Source organism: Cynoglossus semilaevis, chromosome 20, assembly GCF_000523025.1.
Source record: "Cynoglossus semilaevis isolate Cse_v1.0 chromosome 20, Cse_v1.0, whole genome shotgun sequence".
NCBI classification, from domain to species: Eukaryota; Metazoa; Chordata; class Actinopteri; order Pleuronectiformes; family Cynoglossidae; genus Cynoglossus; species Cynoglossus semilaevis.
This window is the reverse complement of record NC_024326.1, coordinates 5,219,162-5,229,459: the sequence shown is the minus strand read 5'-3', so window position 1 is coordinate 5,229,459 and position 10,298 is coordinate 5,219,162. Positions and strand designations below refer to the sequence as shown.

The following is a 10,298-nucleotide window of genomic DNA, read 5'->3' as shown; positions in this document are numbered from 1 at the left end:
GGGGGGGGGGGCCCCGGACATGGCTGCTGCTGCTGCTCCACGCAGACCTGAAGGGTGAGAGGAAAAACAACAAATTATAAATATCGGCCTCTTTCGCAAAATTATTATCCGATATTCATTTTACACTGCTTTCAACCCATCTGTCCCTCAAGCAACAAGGCTGCGCCACTTAAGGGGCACGCCCCCTATTTTGGGAACCTAGTCAAAATTTTGTTTTCAGAGGGCGTTAGTGAAGGGAGTGAGACAGGCTGGATGGACAGCGTCAAAGTTAACCAGAGTGGACACGGGAGGACGTTAAAATCGTTCCAAGTGCTGGCACAGGAGCGGCAGAAGAAGAGTCAGGCGGTAAAATGTGCATCTGCCGCTTTCTGCCTGAAAGGCCAGCCAGTTGCCAACAATATGGCAACAATAGACGAAAAAAAAAAAAAGAGAAAAAAAAAAGACATGACATGAAACGAAACCTACTTTTTCAGTCAGTGGCTCTGTACGTCCAATTACAATCTACGATCTCGTCTCTGGGCAGGATAGAAGACGAGACGAGACAAGAAGTACACGTGTCTTAGATAGAATTTTTATATTTAACGATTAAAAATTTTTTGCATCCAAAAAATAAGTGTTTTTTTTTTTTTTTTAAAATTTTATAAGGCCGGCGGGATGGAGCCCTGTGGGGGCCCAGTTTTGGGCCGGGGGCCGTATGTTTGACACCCAAGGATTTTTTTTTTTTTTGATTCATGGTCCGTAGTTTGAATGATGTGAAAGATCGCAAATAAAAAAAAAACAGCGTCGGGGTCCTCCCTCCCTCCCCCTACTGCCAGGCAGAAACTGTACAGCGTGTGATGGACGCATAGCTCTTGGCTTGAGTGAAGCTTAATCCTACCGCATTCACAGATGGACTCGTCTTTCCCTTTTTTTTATGGTGTTACCAGCAGTGGCACAGTTAGACATTTACACAGGCACATACAAACAAACACACACTGTACAGACAACCATGTGTTGTTTACTGGGGACTAGGGGTTAGTTAGAGACTCTAATCCCCCCCGTGACCCTTTCTGCTACCTTGCTTACACACACACACACACACAGCGTCGAAACAAAGGAGGTCAGTGTCAGCAGCTGGGTTCTGCGAAGCGAGGCTTAATCTCTATTTTTTTTTTCGTGGCCCGCAGATAAAGTCTCGGAGACAAAAAAACATTTCAGGAGTTCCACATGAACGTGTCGTTATTGTGCCATCCGTCTCTGTTCACGCATGCGACAAAGTTACGCTCACTCAACGGGTCAACGGCTGAGAATCTTGGGAATAGCTGAGCTGTTATTAGCAATAACGGCTAACTTTTTTTTTGGGCGCCGCTATTGCCTTTTCTAATTTTTTAGACTTTAACTCTTTAAGAGTACGATCAACATTCAGGACCACTCACAGCTGTACGTCTCCAACGTCAGATTTGTGTACGGGTTTTTTTTTTTTTTAACAAAATATATTAAAATTTTAGCATGCTAATGTTAGCGCATAAATATTAGCATGTCCCAAAAAAAGAATACTAGTGTTAAAAATGGTTTTATATTTTAATGGAAAAGCTGCTGATGTCTTCCAGAGGTTTCCAAAGTGGGATGCGCCCCCTAGGGGTCCGCGGTGCCATTGCAGGTGTGTTATTTTTAATTCTCGCTTTTGTGTTCGTTGTCACCGTATCAACAAAAAAAATGTGTGTCCAGTTTTTTTTTTGGTTTAAACAAATATTTTCACTTCTTCTCAAAGAGCATGGAAGAAGATTCAAAAAGATCACCTCGCCAAAACACTGTGGAAAGATTGTTTTTTTGTTTTTTTTTTTAAACGGAACGCAAAAGGGTTTTAGCGTTGTTTGATGTGGTTTATTATTAGCAGGAATCGCTTTGACTTCTCCTCCTCCCTTCCACTAATCATATTCCACTGCAGCAAAGGCTTTGGTTTCCATGTAGATGTGGCCGTGTTGATAAGGACTACGAGGTCCCCTGGAGAAACGAGGCCAGATCAGATAAGAAGATAAGTCCAAACATCTCCATCCAGAAAAAAAAAAGAGGCAGCAATGAAGAGGAGACTCATCGCCCCCACATGGTGCCTAATCTGCACTCAATCCAGAGATCAGCGCGGTCTAAAAATCACGACGATTAGTCATCCTCCCCCACCCCCCCGAGGAGCTAACGGCTAACTTGTGGCTCAATGCGAATCCCTGGAGAGAAGAGCTAAATCAATAGCTAGTTCTTAGCGAACCTGCTCAAACGGAAGAAAACATGCTTATTTTTTTTTTTTTTGCAACTTGACAAAGGCTTCGGTACCGATTACATCCATCCAGCTTTTCTATCCTAGACATATAAAATATAGAACTTTTTTTTTTCAGCCTGTTCTGACACCTAGGCTAGTGACCTGTTTAATCTCGTGCGATTCGTTTCCGTGCCGTATGTCGGAGTGATGGAACAAGACTTTCATACTGAATTATGGGAGATGGTGACGTAACCGCAAAAACGCCGCGGGTCGAGGACATCCTGTATAGGTAATTAGCACGAGGCTAACAGGAAATCTGCTAACGAACCCATGTAGTGTAGGTCCTCGTAAGCCATCGCCAAACTTAGATGATAGAAAGAGAGAGAGAGAGAGAGAGAGAGAGAGAGAGAGAGAGAGAGAGAGAGGGTGAAAAATGATGGTCATCAAAGTCATTATTTTTGCAAGATGCTAGTGTAAGATGTGACACAACCCGATGACGTCGAGCCGCTTTGTTAGCATCACCATGCTGCAAAAAAGTGTTTTCGAGACAAGTTCAGTGCAACTGAGTAATCCAGGACAACAAGGCAAAACACAACAACAAAAACAACAACAACAAGATCAGGTAAATCTAAAGAATGCTGTTTTTTAGCAAGTGCGGTACACACCCCCACGTACACGCTAACACAAAGCGCGCGCCAAGCCGTAATGTGTATGATCTCTTCCGCCCACGCGGCTTCACCGACAAAGGCGCGGTGACAGTCTGTGATTTATCCTGTCAGGAGAGGACGTTTTTTTTTTCTAAAGGGGGAGGCAATCGAAGGGTGACAGCGAAGAAACAAAGTTTGCCGGGTGTCAGACTAACTTTGTGTCTCATCACCAGAACTGTGATGAATTAATTCACGGCTGGATGCTGCCGCTAAGTCAAAACCCAAGGACATACGCTGTGTAATTATCCCCATAAATTTAGCAAGCGATTAATCCCAAAATTCGTGGCTATTTAATTAAAAAAAAATGCTAATCCGCCGACGTCTTTAACATAACATGTGGCGCTCTCGAGTCCCGGGTTTTGTCATTTCTGACTTTTTTCGTCGTCCGGAACGTGCGCCGAGTTGAGTTCTACGGTGGTAATTTTCGAGCGAGTGGACTGCTTCAAAGCGGGAGAAGAGTCATTACAGATGTAATTGGATTTCATTTCAACCATGTTAAAGGAGAAGGACTCGTCGGCAGCCTGAACAAAAAAAAAAGAAAAAACAGAAATAGTGAAAATATAGGCTGCATTTACTGCACTGTATGGAGGCAAGATCTGCCTCTTCAAAGAAAGACAAATCTTCCACGTTTCATGTACCTTAATGAGCTAGGCGGAAAAAGCGTGTGTAGCGTGAAGTGACCGTATTTGGTGCTTGCGCGGAAATAGGTTAATTCAGAGACAGGTATAAGTATAAGAGCTTAAAAAAAAAACAACCCAGAAACCTTTAATGAGGTACTGGACAACAATCTACTGCAGCACGATTTGCATTAAGAGGCAATGTAATCAAAATGCAAATGAGTGGCGTTCATGCAGTTCTTCCCGCAGCTATTAAAATGATATCTCTGACGTTCTTGCCCTTAGCTTCAAGTTGTAGAAGTTTTACTTGGCTAACGAGATTTTTGAGGCGCATCTTTAGAGGTTTAGCTTAGCATCTTTTTAGGTATACAGTTTCGCGCTAGCCTGAAATTCATAGTAACATCTTGTTCCATCATTTAAACTGTACAAAGTACTGTATGAGTTGCTGCCACCTAGTGACTGGAGGCCCACCCCACTATTTGAAAAGTACAGATGTCCGGTACTGTACCCAACTTGTAACGTTTTGTTCTCAACACTTTGGCTAGCCATTAGCATTAGCTACCTGATTTGAATTTTAAAATTTTTTTAACAATTATGCTAGCTTTTAGCTGCTTTTTCAGTCTCATGCCAAGCCATATTTTGACCAAATATCATTAATTCTCTATTTATTAATATTATTATTATTATTGACTTTTTTGTTGTTATTATTGTTGTCGCTATAATTATTATTTTTTGTATTTTGTAAAATTGTATATTTTTTTTCTCGCAAGATGCACCAGTTATTGTGGCGTAAAAAAAAAAAAACAACTCAATCCTGGTTAGACACGTGTTCAGATGGGTACATTGATTGCACACAGATGGAACTTGACTTCTAGGAGTGCGGGAGAGAAAAAAAAAAAATGGAGCTCTGCATTGGGAGTTGAAGCAAAAGAGCTGCTGGGAGTGTTTGATTTTTTTTTTTTTTTTTTTTCTCCTCACTAAGAGCATCAGAATGCTTGCAGAAGTCCACATTACAGATGACAGCCACATCTTCATGCACATTTACACATCATCACACTCCTGTGCACTCGCACAGATGGTTGAAGCTGCTGTGACATCTGAATTTTTTTTTTCTTTTTTTTTTTTAAATGTCAGACTCGTACTTTGGACGTAGTGCACGGCCCCGTCATTACTTTACAATTTTTTAAGGTGTTTTTTTTCCCCGTCAAATTCATCAAGCGGGCCGGATTGAACACCCTAGCGGGCCGGTTTTGGCCCCCCGGGCCGTATGTTTGACACCCTTGTTCAAAGTAAAGCATGTGCTTTAGAAATAAAAAAAACTGTATTGGTTTTCATCTGGGTACATCACCGTCTGCCGAAATTTCCATGTCCATAAATGACTAAAACAAGGATCTGGGTTTCAAAATATTACTGACCTTCGACCCCTGCACGATGGAAGCATGTCGGCAGACCGCATCGCCGTACGCCGCCCTTGGTCGCACCAGCAGCAAAACCGGAAAGCCCTGCAGGGGGTGATTAGACAGTTCAGGAAATCATCGACTGGAATGACATCACCGGTTGTCGATGTCTCGCCAAGGGCCTAGTAACATCCTGTTTGACCACTCAACACTATGGCAGCGCTTTATCCGACAGACTTAGCGTCACTTTTTTTTCCCATCAACACATTTAAAAAAAAAAAAACACGGAGGCTGGTTCATCATTCAACTCGCACCATAACAGAAGTTCCCACGCTGAGATATGCAGTCTAACTTTCCATCAATCCGCACCCCGATTGTGCCAAAAAAAAAAAAAAAATACACAGGGATGTTAATAATATCCCTCCTCTGATATTCCGAGCCTCTGACCCAGTTTTGTGGTTTTCCCTCCACAGGGGTTGCTGTGATGCTTGAAATCAGAGCACAAGCACAATTACCCAGCGTCTTTCTCTCTACACAAACAAGTGTGTTTGGATGGGTGACACGTGCATTTTTCTCTGAATTAAACGAATCGCCAACATACGAGGCAGAGAGCAACATCTATGTTGTAAACCAGGCATGGGCAAACTAAGGCCGCGGGGCCCGGATGCGGCCCGTTGGGCTTTTTAATACCGGCCCGCTAAAGTTTTCCAAATGATATAAATGATGTATATTATCATTTTAAGTCTGCCTTTTCCCTGCAGTACCAACGTTTCCCCAATAGATGGCGTAGAAAATGATAAAAGCATGTTAGCATGTTAGCCCGCCACAATGTTCAATTTTAGAACAATTGTGGCCCGCGCGTCAAAAGTTTGCCCAGACGCGCTTTATCCGACAGACTTAGCGTCACTTTTTTTTTTCACCAACACATTTTAAAAAAAAATACCTGAACACTTTTCGGTACTCCACTCCATCCATCCATCCATCTGTGGTAACACCCACCAGTCTGCTCTACTGCAAACCCAGCTGCTGAGATCCATCTTTCCCTGTGGCACGGCCAAAAATCTGACAAAGACATGAAAAAAAAAAAAAACTTTATTATGAATTGAAATTTTAATGAGAGTCTCAAGATCGCGATGTCCATCTCGTGCTATGATGTATGCCCGGCGTGTCAAACATAAGGCTGGCGGGGCCAAAACTGGACCGCTGGGTGGTTCAATTCGGGCCACTTGATGAATTGCGATAGTGGGAAAAAAAAAAAAAAAGCCCAAACAAATTATATTCCATTAAATACAAATACTTTTAAATGTAATTGTACTGTATTTGCAGGGAAAACAAAATGGGAAACATGGACTTATTGTCCATGAAAGTCAAATGCGAGACAGTGAGAGAACAGACTGTAATAATAAGCACAACAACGGGGTCTTTCTGGAGACTCCTGCATCCTTGGGGATGGGTGTCATAAAAAGAATTGCGGTTAAAAAAAAAAAAAAAAAAGAAATAGTACAGCAATGCAGCATGAAAAATGCCCTCTGTCTGCAGTGACTCAGCCGGGGGAATCTAGCGTTAAAGAAGAATCCGTGAGCCTCGTCTCTCCATCTCTGTCTGCCTGCGTCTTGATCACCCGGTGACACATATGTTTCATACCCAGGCTCTGACGTATATATACATATATATTCATTCATTCCCATCATGCCTAATTTCAGCCATTATCCTCAAAGAGACACACGAACAAACAAAAGTCGTTGCCTCTCCGTCTCTCCAGATCAAACAGCCGATACGAGGCGTTTGTTGTCTTTCCTCCCTGACGGTTGTCTAATCTGTTAATTCCACATTCCCATCCCGCGCTAGGCAGTTAATAATGACGATGAGTTTCAATATCTAACCACCCGACTCCCCCCCCGCCCCGTCCCCCCCTCTCCAGGGCCGTCTCCTGTTGAGCTTGAAAAAAAAAAAAAAAAAAAACCCATTGTCACAGGGCTATTTTAATGGAAATAGGCCCCGTGTACGCAACAATCGATACACGTTCCTGTGTCCTACATTGTCACCGCCGTGCGCCGCAGCACGGTTACATACAATTCACGCGCCAATGAGTTCACTCGCAGCCGCGCGTAGCCGTAAATACAGCTATTGTGCATGTCGGCGTGCGACAAAAACCACTGCGTGAATGAACATGTTTCGCAGATGTAACACGAAGATACTAGAGACAGACTAGTCCAGGCATGGGCAACCTAAGGCCCGGGGGCCGGATGCGGCCTTTTCAGTTTCTTAATTCGGTCGGCCAAACTTTTCCAAATTATATCATTTATTTCTATTATAATTATATTTCTGGCTTTTCCCTGCAATACCCACGTATTCTCACAAACACATATTTGTACAAATACAACATTTGGATATTCCAAAACACACAGGCTAACATCGCTTGGAAGTGTGGAGCTCGGCGCGTACACACCCGGCGTCACGTACGCGACACAGTCACCTTGTTCAAAGCTGGGAAATAAATATGTCATTTATTGACGGCGGTGGCTACCATTTGTCATATAACGGCCTTCACGAAAACTCACCAGGTAGCAGGAGGAAGGAATGAAGAAACAAGGACCGCCACAAAATCCCAACGGTGATGGACCCTGCCAGGTGAGTGTGATCACACTAATCCCAACGCCACCTGCAGGAGGACAGGAGAACAGACAGAGCTCACATATATGATTCTGGATCTGAGAGTTAGCAAAAAAAAATAAATGCAAAAGTCATGCATAAAGGCTAAAATGCTAAAATGCTATTAGCCTTGTCTACGCCATCTATTGGGGAAACGTGAGTATTGCAGGGAAAAGGTGGGCCGGATTGAAAAAACAAAACGGGCCGCATCCAGCCCCCGGGCCTTAGTTTGCCCATGCCTGTTCTAGATTACGCTGTTAGCACTGTGTTAGCGTAGGTTTGAGTTGCGATTTACGACGAAATCTGTACCTCACCATCTGGAAGAGACTCTTTTTTTTTTTCTTCCCACAATGCAACATTGCGCTTCCCGCAGCGCCGTCAGTTCTACTACCTGCTACTTTACCGCCACCCCCTTTATTGTAACCATAGCCACAACTTGGCAGGCCGAGGGAGGCTAGCGCTGAAGTTTCAGAGGGCTCGGTCTCGCCCTGTCCTGGGCTCAAATCGGTGACTGAGCGGCCATCAAAACCCGATGCCGGGAGATGCAAGGCGGCCGTCCTCTCAGCGAGGATCCAGATGTTTCTATCTGCGGGCAAATGTCCCGAAACATCAGAGGATCTGAAAGATTGGATTTCTTCCAGGGAGCTCTGAGTCAATCGTGTTTTTTTTTTTTTTCAATCGGGTGATTTGTCTCTTTTTGCCTCATTCTCTTTCCCCGTCAGAAGCGAGTCTACAGGTGGTCTCTTACTTTACGGTAGTCATGGAAACTGTCCGCGGAAATCTGTAAGTGTTTGGCAGAGAAGGAAAGAAAGAAAAAAAAAGCCAGTTACCTTTGCGGAGGCAATTCTTTAGCTAAGTCTAGCTTTTTTTTTCCCTCTGTATTAAACCTTGTTTAAACATTGGTGAGGACGGACAAAGGTCACAAATCAATGGCTTGACCGCTCAGTTGACAGTGAGACGTTCCTATAACTATGTCATTCGGGTGATTCTTTAACAATTTTTTTTGAAGACTAATCTGGAAACGGATACCTGCAATTCACTCTAAAACCACTGGGTCACATCTTGTATTTCATTGGTTCCCAAACGTTTCTCTGCTGGATTTGAGCTTCCTTTAGGATGACCCTCCGCTAGTGGATAATGTATCTGCTAGCAATCACTTCCAGGAAAGGCCTCGACTTGTACCGTACCATGTTTGAAACACAATACTAATTAAACTTTGCGTGAATTACAAAAATCTCCCCGCAAAGAACCGGAGAAGACACTGACGTAGCTTTACAAAAAAGGAATTCGTGTTAAAAAAAATGCTCCTTCCGACAGTTGTAATCAATATAACGATCAAACTCCTCCTGCTGGAGGAGCACCGCGGTGAGTATTTGCTGAACTTCAAAGTGAGAACCAGCTTGCGCGCACGTTGGCATCCTTACTCGCTTTCATCGGCAAATCCGAACAGATGACGGAACAGCTGTGCGCTTCCGCATCGCCGCGTTCTCCGACAGCTGCGCGGCACGACCCGAGCTCGGTTGCCAGGTACGGCGGACTGACGGCAGACAGGACAGAGGGCTTGTTACCGAGGCACGGCCTGTGAATCAGCAGTGCAGAACCTGACCTCCGCGCATCTGACCTACATTTCACACCACATCAGCGTGGGTGGGCTGCCGCCGAGCGCATTGTATTATTATTTAGCTATTTGAATGGAATGCTAACAAAGATAGCGAAAATGCTGAAAATCTCTTTCATTTACAATAAAGCTATAAAAAAAACGTATTTGATTTTCTATAAAAAAAAACAAACTTTTCTAATCAGATCCCTATATACACATTTGATATGATCTCGCGGGCCAAATATAATTACACTGCGGGCCAGATTTGGTCCCCGGGCCTGAGTTTGAAGCATTGATGGCATTAGGGTTTTTTTTTTTTTCCACAGTGACTTATCCAAGAGCAAAGTCGAAGAAGAGTCGACAAGTAATTTATGACATCGTCACACAGAGACGTCCATGCCCTAATTCAGTGAAACAAGTGATTAGCTAACGTAGCTAAGGCTAATTTGAAAATTTGAATGAGAAGGCAGTCAATAAGTTGTTTAGTAGACGCCGGGATGGAGGGGTGAGGGGGGGGAGGTTGGGCGTGAAAGGCTTCCGATGGAATATGGTGCCACTGGTGCAATGGTTGAACGATAAAACAAGCCTCCAGTCACTAGGTGGCAGCAACTCATACAGCGGTGTGCACAGATAAGAAAATACATATGATCAGGTTCACAATAGTATTTCAATTCAGGAGGCGGCATGGAAAAAAAAAATTCTGCCCCCTAGCAACTGCACTGGTGTAATGGTTGAACGATAAACAAGCCTCCAGTCACTAGGTGGCAGCAACTCATACAGCGGTGTGCACAGATAAGAAAATACATATGATCAGGTTCACAATAGTATTTCAATTCAGGAGGCGGCATGGAAAAAAAAAATTCTGCCCCCTAGCAACTGTCTACCTGTGGGCTATAAATGCTAATCAATAAAAAAAATTAAAAAATTGCATTTGCATTTATTTACATTCTACGAATCACATGCCCGTGTTATATCATGCTACTAATTAAAGATGTAGCCATCGCTCCTCGTGTTCGCAAGCGTTTTTTTTTTTTTTTTAAGTTTTTTAAGCTAAACGGGGGGGGGGCAATTAAATCATTAATCATTCCTCAT

General features: G+C 43.5%; 1 long non-coding RNA gene across 3 annotated transcripts in view; it reads right to left on the bottom strand.

Annotated features, from left to right (window-relative positions):
- The window catches only part of LOC103396182 (uncharacterized), a 26,522-nt gene continuing 16,224 nt past the window's right edge, over nucleotides 1–10,298 (bottom strand). For 2 of the 3 annotated variants that reach the window (XR_003048707.1, XR_001761668.2), the window contains exons 3-6: nucleotides 7,516–7,616; nucleotides 5,898–6,016; nucleotides 4,973–5,059; nucleotides 2,418–2,459 (exon numbers count right to left, since the gene is read on the bottom strand). This is a non-coding gene — a long non-coding RNA (uncharacterized LOC103396182). Of the gene's footprint in view, nucleotides 48–2,417; nucleotides 2,460–4,972; nucleotides 5,060–5,897; nucleotides 6,017–7,515; nucleotides 7,617–10,298 lie in introns of those variants that run through there. The other variant, XR_003048706.1, reaches the window with a different exon arrangement.